Genomic DNA, 9,015 nt, shown 5'->3' with positions numbered 1-9,015 from the left:
TACAACAGCCATTTTGACTTCTAATCTCGGTAGCCAAGGTGTTTCATAAATCCAGATGAGTATACAAACTGAAAAGTGCAAGACCTTGTAGCTCTGTGTTCATTGAGCGCTCCCTGAAAGACCATTAATGTGAAGAGTGAGGTAATTAAAACTGTGGTTCCATGGCCAAAGGTTAAATTCCCCAAAGCCCTGAGAATTATTAATGTGCAGTTTGGCAAAGTGAAAGTGTAACATTGAGACAAAAGGAAAAGAAAAGCAGAATATGCCAGATTAATGTTGTAGCATAGCCAGGGGATTTATTACATGGTTGACAAATGTAGGCATTAGGTGCATAGGGTAACAAGAAAAGTGACATAGACTGCAAGAACCTACAAAATGGATACCAGTAGATATTAATAATAAAGGATAGCAACACAATGGAGGTGCCTGAGGGGCTCCGTTGGTTAAGCGTCTCACTCTCAGTTTTAGCTAAGATCATGATACTGCTGTTCATAGGTTTGAGCCCTGCTTCAGGCTCCCTGCTAACTGGGGAATCTGCTTGGGATTCTCTCCCTCTTTCTCTGTCATTCTGCTGTTCATGCACTCTCTCTCTTTCTCTCTCTCAAAATAAACTTAAAAAAAAAAAACGAATAGCAGCACAATTGATGCATTTTATTCAACACAAAGATACTGAAGAGTACTGTGTGTGAAATACTATACAAGATCTGGGTTAGCAAAATCAATCCAAGCATGGTTTTTTCTATTTGAGAGTATGAGTCAGAAAACAAAAACCAAAACAAAACAAAAAGCAACTCCAGACCATTGGACAACGTGCTTTAAAGAGATTATGGAAATCTATGTACATTTTGTGTTGAGTAGGCTTATTTTTGGTGACATTCCAGTTAAATTAGATGTAAGAGACTCAAATGGTCTTTCTGTGTGAGGCACTTATGCAAAAGCTCAGGATTTGGAAGGACCATGTCATGAATGAGAAATTACAAGTAGTTTGGTATGGCTGGAGTAAAAAGAAGCAGATTGTTAAAATGCCAAATTTTGTTGATTAAATTAGCTGTTAAATGGTGGATTTCATTCATTTATTCTTCTGTTATTGAGAATTGAGCATGCATTTTAGGGGTGGATTACTCTTTTTTATTCTTTTTTTATGTTTTCATTTAAATTTCAGTTACTTAACAAAATATAATGTTAGTTTCAGGTGCAGCATTCATCACTTACACACAACACCCAGGGCTTATCACAAGTACCCTCCTTAATACCCATCACCCATTTGGCCCATTCCCCACCCACCTCCCTTCCAGAAACCCTCAGTTTGTTTTCTTTAGTTAAGAGTCTTGTTCCTTGTTTGCCTGTCTTTTTTTAATCCCCTATATTCATCTGTTTTTGTTTTGTGTTTTTTTGTTTGTTTGGTTTCTACAATTCCATATGAGTGAAATCATATGGTATTTGTCTTTTTCTGACTGACTTATTTCACCTAGCATAATACACTCTAGTTCCATCTGTGTCATTGCAAATGGCAAGATTTTGTTATTTTTGATGGCTGAGTAAAATTCCATTGCATATCTATACCAAATCTTCTTTATGCTTTCATCAGTCCATGGACATTTTGGCTATTCACATAATTTGCTTATTGTTGACAATGCAGCTATAAACTTTGAGGTGCATGTATCCCTTCAAATAAGTACTTTTGTATGCTTTGGATAAATACCCAGTAGTGGGATTCCTAGAACATAAGGTAGTTCTTTTTTTTAGTGTTTTGAGGAACCTCCACACTGCTTTCCAGAGTGGCTGCACCAGTTTGCATTGAGGGTGGGTCACTCTTTAAGACAGTTTTTTGTAGTGTATCCAGAATGGTGAGATATGTGTCTCTAATCACTGCCTATTTCCACAACACTGAAATGTGCACAACACTTACATATGTATACTCCTCCATGACATATTTCCTGTTTCCAAATTCTATATTTAAAATACACACATATGTGCAAGTAGTGGTTACCTGGTTGACTGATGTCAATTAAAATAGATTTAATTCAATCATATCTTATTTATCAGTTACCCCCCCCCTTTATTTGAGAGGAAAAAAGAAAAAAAAGGAAATTTTTGGCTTGCAATTATAATTTTACTTTCCCATATTTATCCTTTTGGGTAAGAAAAAGTAAATAAAGAAAACAATCATGCAGTCATGAAAGAAGACCTTACAGTTCCTGCTCTGGGACTAGACAGATAGAAATTACCAACTGAACACTTCCTTTCTCTGCAAGTATCTTTGAAATGGCAATAGTGATATCCCAAAGTAATTCTTTTGTAATAATCAAGATCTGAAAAGGCCATAAGGTTAAGAAATATCTTCATGGGTCTCTGTAGGATTCCATAGTCCTTGAATACATGTATGTACATATACATTCAAGAGCAATTTCAGGAAAAGCTACAGAATATGTAAGTTTATCTTTCTGGTTGAGCCTGTCGACACATCACATTTGAGATAACTCTATCCGATTTTTAACGAAGAAAGTGAAGGGCTGTCATCATGGAAATTGAAGGAATGTCTTTGGAATAACCAGGCTGTTCTGATCCTCCCTTACTCTTTCTGTTCTCCTCCCTTTCTCTACAAAGGGAGTACTGGTTATTGCTCATTTTTTTTCCTCCAAAGTCAGCAGAACTTCTCACTGATGAATTGAATGATCTGTCTGCTCAGGACTGGACTTTCTGAGATGGATATTGTTATCCTGAAGTAAATTTCTCCTTATTTTTTCACATGGTGGCAAGCAGAGCAATCTAAATGTCTTACCACTACTTTTTTGCTATAAGATGATGCCCACTAAGCCATACATTCTAAAACACGCACACAGTTCTTGCTTAGTCTGAATAGTCCATGTGAAATAGACCTGCCCAACTGAGTAAATTAACACCATCTATTGTAAATAAATATGGATGAAAAAGCCAAGATTCATTAGTCATTTGAGGAAAACTAATAGTTTAAACAAAGACCAAGAGGAGAAAGAGTATTTAGGGAAAAGAAATCTAAGTACAATGATACTTGAGACTTCTGGTGAGATTAGAGGTAATTTCTACCAAAAAAAGTTATTAAAATAATAAGTTATTACAATACTACAAAAAAGAAACAAAGAACAAAAGTATTTTTCAAAATAGAACATACTGCAAAAAAAAAAAGTAACACATGCTATTTTCTGGCCTTTGTACCTGTGTTTACTTAATAATCTAAAGTTACATAATTGGAAAATATTTTTAAAAACTGGAAACACATTCTGTATTTATTTGAAGTTCATAAAGTATATTTTATATTTCTAATCATTATGGAATGAAATGATTATTCTTCAATGAATGATTATTCAATAAATTGTGCCTTCAAAATTCATTAGGTATTTAGGATAGTAATTAGAATTTTATCACATACTATATATTTAAAGCAATCCATGTTATAATAGGAAAATTGGCAATATACAAGTTAAATGAAAACATAAAAAAACTAGGATAAGTTACACATTACTATTTATGTGAAAATGGACAGAGAATTTCTCTCAAAATATAAAAATCACAGGAACTGCAAAAAGGTGAATTAAAAAATTTAAATGAAAAAGTTTTTAAACTTCTATAACACAGTAGGAAAAATTCAACAACTAGGTTAGAAATATATTTAGATATTTATGAGAAAATACTGACATTTATAACAAGAAAATGATTAATATTATGATATTTGGAATTTTAATAACATTTTGTAGGAGAAAAATTAACACCACAGTAGGGGAAAAGAAAGTCAATCTCTCCAAAAAAATCTTACTTGACTATCTAAAATGTATTGCACTTCTTCTGATATTGAACTCAATTTTTTCTTGGGGACTTTTCTCTTATCCCATTATACTTGTGTGTGTGTATTTCTTTCTTTCTTCCTTTCTTCCTTTCTTTCTTTCTTTCTTTCTTTCTTTCTTTCTTTCTTTCTTTCTTTCTCTTTTTTTTAATGATATTAATTTCAAACTTCATTCAAACCTGATTAATTAAAGCTTCATATCTCCTTGGTGATCAGTTCAAAGAAGGGCAGATTATCAAACAAAGGCTAATCAGATGCTTTCTCCAGGGAATTTGAAGATTATGTGAAATAACCAAATCATTGAAAACAGAAGCACCTTTAATGGACTCTTAAGGCAGTTTTCTACTTCTGAATACTTTAGTCTTCCATTTATTTGTTCCTGTATCTCCTGAGACCTGGCACTTTATGTTTTTCTCAATTCTATTAGCCTTGTTAAATATTTCCAATAAATTCATATTTATTTATGTTAGCCAGAATACACACACACACACACACACACACACACACACACACAGAGAGAGAGAGAGAGAGAGAGAGAGAGAGAATATAGTCTTTGCTGAATGATCAGAATTTCAATAGAGACTCATCCATATTGTAACTATTGACTATGGGACCTTGGAAAAACTCCTTAAAATATCTAAGTATCATTATCTCACATTTAAAATGAATAATAATATCTAAAAATTATATCAAGATACATGAGGATTAACTCAAATATAGTATGATTTTACTCTTGAATATTACAAGCATTCAACCATGTTATTTTTGTTGTTACTCTTTTAGGATATTAAGTTAAAAATTACAACTATTTCCCTTTTTAAAAGGCATAACATAAAATTCTTAAAATGTTAATATCTATAAATTTGTGTGTATAAAAAATGGCAGTAGCTTTATGGTCATGGATGTTTAATTAAAAATGTTCCTTAATAAATTATGATAAGGAAATCAGGATGGCCATAAATGCTATAAATACAGGTGTTAAAACTTAGGAAACAGAGGACTGAACTAACACTTAATGGAAAATATGACCAAATACAAAGATTTAGATAAGTTTAGATTACATAGCTATGGGCCTATGCCATTAGGACATGCAACTGCTTTGAGCTGCATTACACCTAGGCATGTCCACATCATAATGCATTGTCCTTTATGTAAAATTTATAAACTGTACATATCTTAGAATGAAGAAATAGATTTTTAGTATTGTATAATAGTCACTAAAATAGTCTCTAAATTTTTCATGAAAAAGTAAATAATTATGTTTTCATGCCCTGAAAAATACTTTAATGACATTATTTGCTTTTGTTTTCCTTATGGAGATCATTAAATAACTTTTTGATATTATTTAGTTTTCTAATCAGTATGGCAGAAAACTTTGAGAGAATGCCCTAACATATATGTGAGCATGCATGCATGTGCACACACACACACATTAGGCTATAAAAATGCTGGTTAAATCAATAGTAAGGGGCACTTGGGTGGCTCAGTTGATTAAGTGTCTGACTTCAGCCCAGGTCATGATCTCATGGTTCTTGAGTTCAAGCCAGGTCAGGATCAGGCTCTGTGCTGACAGCTCGGAGCCTATAGCTTGTTTCAGATTCTGTGTCTCCCTCTCTCTGACCCTCCCCCACTCATGCTCTGTCTCCTTCTCTTTCAAGAATAAATGAACATTTGAAAAAAAATACTGTAGAATAAGCACTAAAGTCAAAATAACTCATATTCTCCCAGTGGGCTGACTGAAATGGAGACCAGAAAATCTCTGCCCCTGATCTGATAACCATTGTTAAGAAAGGAAAAAGAACTTGACCCATCAAAGTGCAAAAGTGTAGACTACAAATAATTTTAGAGTTTCTTTTTGTTGTTGTTGTTGAGAGAGAGCAGCAGCAGCAGCAAAGGAAGGAGAAAGAATCTTATGCAGGCTCCACACCCAGCACAGAGTCCTAAGATTGGGGCTCAGTCTCAGGACCATGAGATCATGACTTGAGCTGAAATCAAGAGTCCGATGCGTAGCTGAATGAGCCACCAAGGAGCCCCATAGAGTATAAATTTTAAATTCAATGCTAGCAAGGCTCTAAACCATGAAATTATTAAAATGTGGTGGAAAGGCTGGTGTGCCTGGGTGGCTCACTTGGTTAAGCATCAGAGGAGATTTCAGCTCAGATCATGATCTCAAGGTCATAATTTGGAGCCCCATGTTTGCCTCCAGGCTTTACCTCAAGGCTGGGACTGCTTAAGATTCTCACTCTCTGCCTCTGTCCTTCCTTCTCTCTCTCTCTCTCTCTGGATTGTCCTTGCTCAAAAGAAAGAAAGAGAGAGGGAGAAAGAAAGAAAGAAAGAAAGAAAGAGAGAAAGAAAGAAAGAAAGAAAGAGAGAAAGAGAGAAAGAAAGAGAGAAAGAAAGAGGGAGGAAGGAAGGAAGGAAGGAAGGAAGAAAAGAGAAAAGAAAAGAGAAAAGAGAAAGAAAAGAAAAGAAACGAAAAGAAAAGAAAAGAAGAGAAGAGAAANGAAAGAGGGAGGAAGGAAGGAAGGAAGGAAGGAAGAAAAGAGAAAAGAAAAGAGAAAGAAAAGAAAAGAAATGAAAAGAAAAGAAAAGAAGAGAAGAGAAAAGATAAGAAAAGAAAAGAAAATATGGTGGAAAGCCAAGAAACATCAGGGACAGTGTCAAACATTAAACTGCCCCAGAGGAATACAAGAACTTGGAACTACCATGAAAAACAAGTACTACTTAAGACAAACTCATCTTACAAACAGCAGACTACACACACCAACAAGAGAGCCAGTAGAAGCAAAACATAGAAGCATTTAGAACTCACGGACTATAGAGAAAAGAGCTATATGACAAAGAATTGTAAATACACTGCCAAGTTTCATTTGTGTTCTTGTATTAATTTAAATTGCAATTTAATCTTGTTGGTGATTCACGAGGAAAAAAAGCTGTAATTATATACGTCAATTAGATGGAATCCTTTTGGAATGGCATATTTTCTATTCAAGAACACTAATCCAACAATGTGATTAAAGAGAAGCTTGAAATAATGTTTCCTCTTTTTTCTCTTAAAGCTTTTCAATTTCTAAAAAAAAAAAAAAAAGAAAGAAAGCTTTTCAAATGCTAAAATATGTTAGCCTTAAATAAATTCAGAACTAACTTATCAGGTATTCAAGTTTCAGAAGTTTTTTTTTCCCCTTTTCAACTCACTTTGGCACCTTTTAGATTTAAAGTCTTTTAAATTACCTAGCACATATTAAAACTTGTAAGCAAAAGGATTGAGAGCTGTCATTCAAAAATGTCATGTCTGTAGTCAGTGGTTCATGAATAATTGACACTGAGATTACCTAGGGAAATTTGCAATTAGCCTCCTCATTAACATAAGAAGGTAGGCTGCTTGGTGAATGCTAGATTTTAACTTAGGTATTTACTCAAGAGATAAAAAGTTTATAATAGAACCTCTAATGAAAAATTCATTATTTCAATTTGATATCCCAAGGGTTTTCAAGTTACTTCATGAATCAGTCATTGAGAAAAGGAAGAACACATATTCAGTTATTAATTTATACTTTCAACTAACTGTGAATGACCAAGTAACAAAAGAGATCAATCTATAGGTATCAATGAAAAACTGGTGATTTCAACAATAGTGATAGAAAGTAAGTACCATATAGGTCACTGCTAACCTGGCAGTTGATTACTTGGAATTGAAAGGTTCTAAGTAACATACATAATATTAAAATAATATAAAAAATTTACGTTATGATTCTGAAATGAATTTTAAATATATGAAACTCACTCAGATGATAATAAATATCATTTGATTCCATTTATTCTCCTTAAGCTTGATATTAAAATCTCATGAAACTATTGATATACATTTAAAAAGGTATTGATTTTTGCCCAAATGTAGTGACAAAATGGATAAAATTGAATAATATGCACATAAAAGTACTAAAGTGTTCCCAATCATTTGTAGACTAATATATTCATTAGGGTAACAGCACATAGATTTGGAGGTATCTTAAAGCTGCACACATTTTAGGTGCAATTAAATTCAGCAAATATTTTAAAGTATTATTATTTTTCTAATTCAACTTTAGAGTTGAGGTTATGAGAATTGTAAAGCTGAAGATGTCAGAAAATATTACAATATAGGTTAGGGAATGGTGAAGAGAGATGTCTGTATGACAGGGGTCGGGGAACATTCCTGGAAAAGTTCACATCCCACATACTATACACCATAGATATGTTTCATCCAGACAGTAATTTGACACACAAGAAATTCACAGGAAGAAAAATAAATTATTTCATCCTAAGTGTTTTGATTTTAAATTATCAAGAAGTTCTAGAAATTAAAAAATATACATCAGGGACCACATTAACTCCCAAAACAAATGGCAGAGGTCTAGACTTCAAGTAAACAATTTTTATCAATTTTTATCCATTGTTAACATAAAGGTTTTCATACTATTTCATTACCTGATTCCAAGAGAATATGAAGTTGTGTTAAGTCAAACTTCTCTAGAGAAACAATCAATAGTATGTGTGTTGTTGCATGTGTAAATGTACTATTTAAATGTGTTCACAAAAGTGAGGGTTTTTTTTTTTTTTGAGACTTCTGTGGAAAGGCTTCATGGTAAAACAAAAGTATTTTGTAACCCAGTTTTGTGGAAAGTAAAACATACCATGTTTAAAGTACACTTTAGAAAGTCTCTTCAAAATAGTTTGTATTTGTATTTAAACTCTGTTTATAGACTTTAAACAAACTGCTTGAAACAAGAACAATTTCCTGCATTAAGGTGAACCAAGTATGTATAGTCTTACACAATTTCACAGCTTCCCCTCCCCCCATCTATGTGTACTGGTGAACCAGGCCATAAACAGTGTGAAAATATATACATGGACCATAACAATCAGATTAATATATTGTAGAGTATTCAATAACCATATCTAGAAGGCAGATAAGAATTAAAAGAGTTTAATGTCCTAGAAAGAAAATTTAACAATGGTAATTAAAAAAAGGTTATTAGATTATTAAAATATATGTATATAGATATGTAAAATATATATACACCTACATTATACATAGAGTGAAGTCAACATATAAAAATAACCATCACAGAAGTCCACTGCCTTTTTGTGTAAGTTAAATAGATACCTCTGTAGAGGTCTTTTTAGTTTACTTGAGACATTTCTCACCTCCTTAT

The sequence above is a fragment of the Crocuta crocuta genome, unplaced genomic scaffold (genome assembly GCF_008692635.1).
Source record: "Crocuta crocuta isolate KB4526 unplaced genomic scaffold, BGI_CrCroc_1.0 scaffold517, whole genome shotgun sequence".
Classification (NCBI taxonomy): Eukaryota; Metazoa; Chordata; class Mammalia; order Carnivora; family Hyaenidae; genus Crocuta; species Crocuta crocuta.
This window is presented reverse-complemented; position numbering follows the sequence as displayed.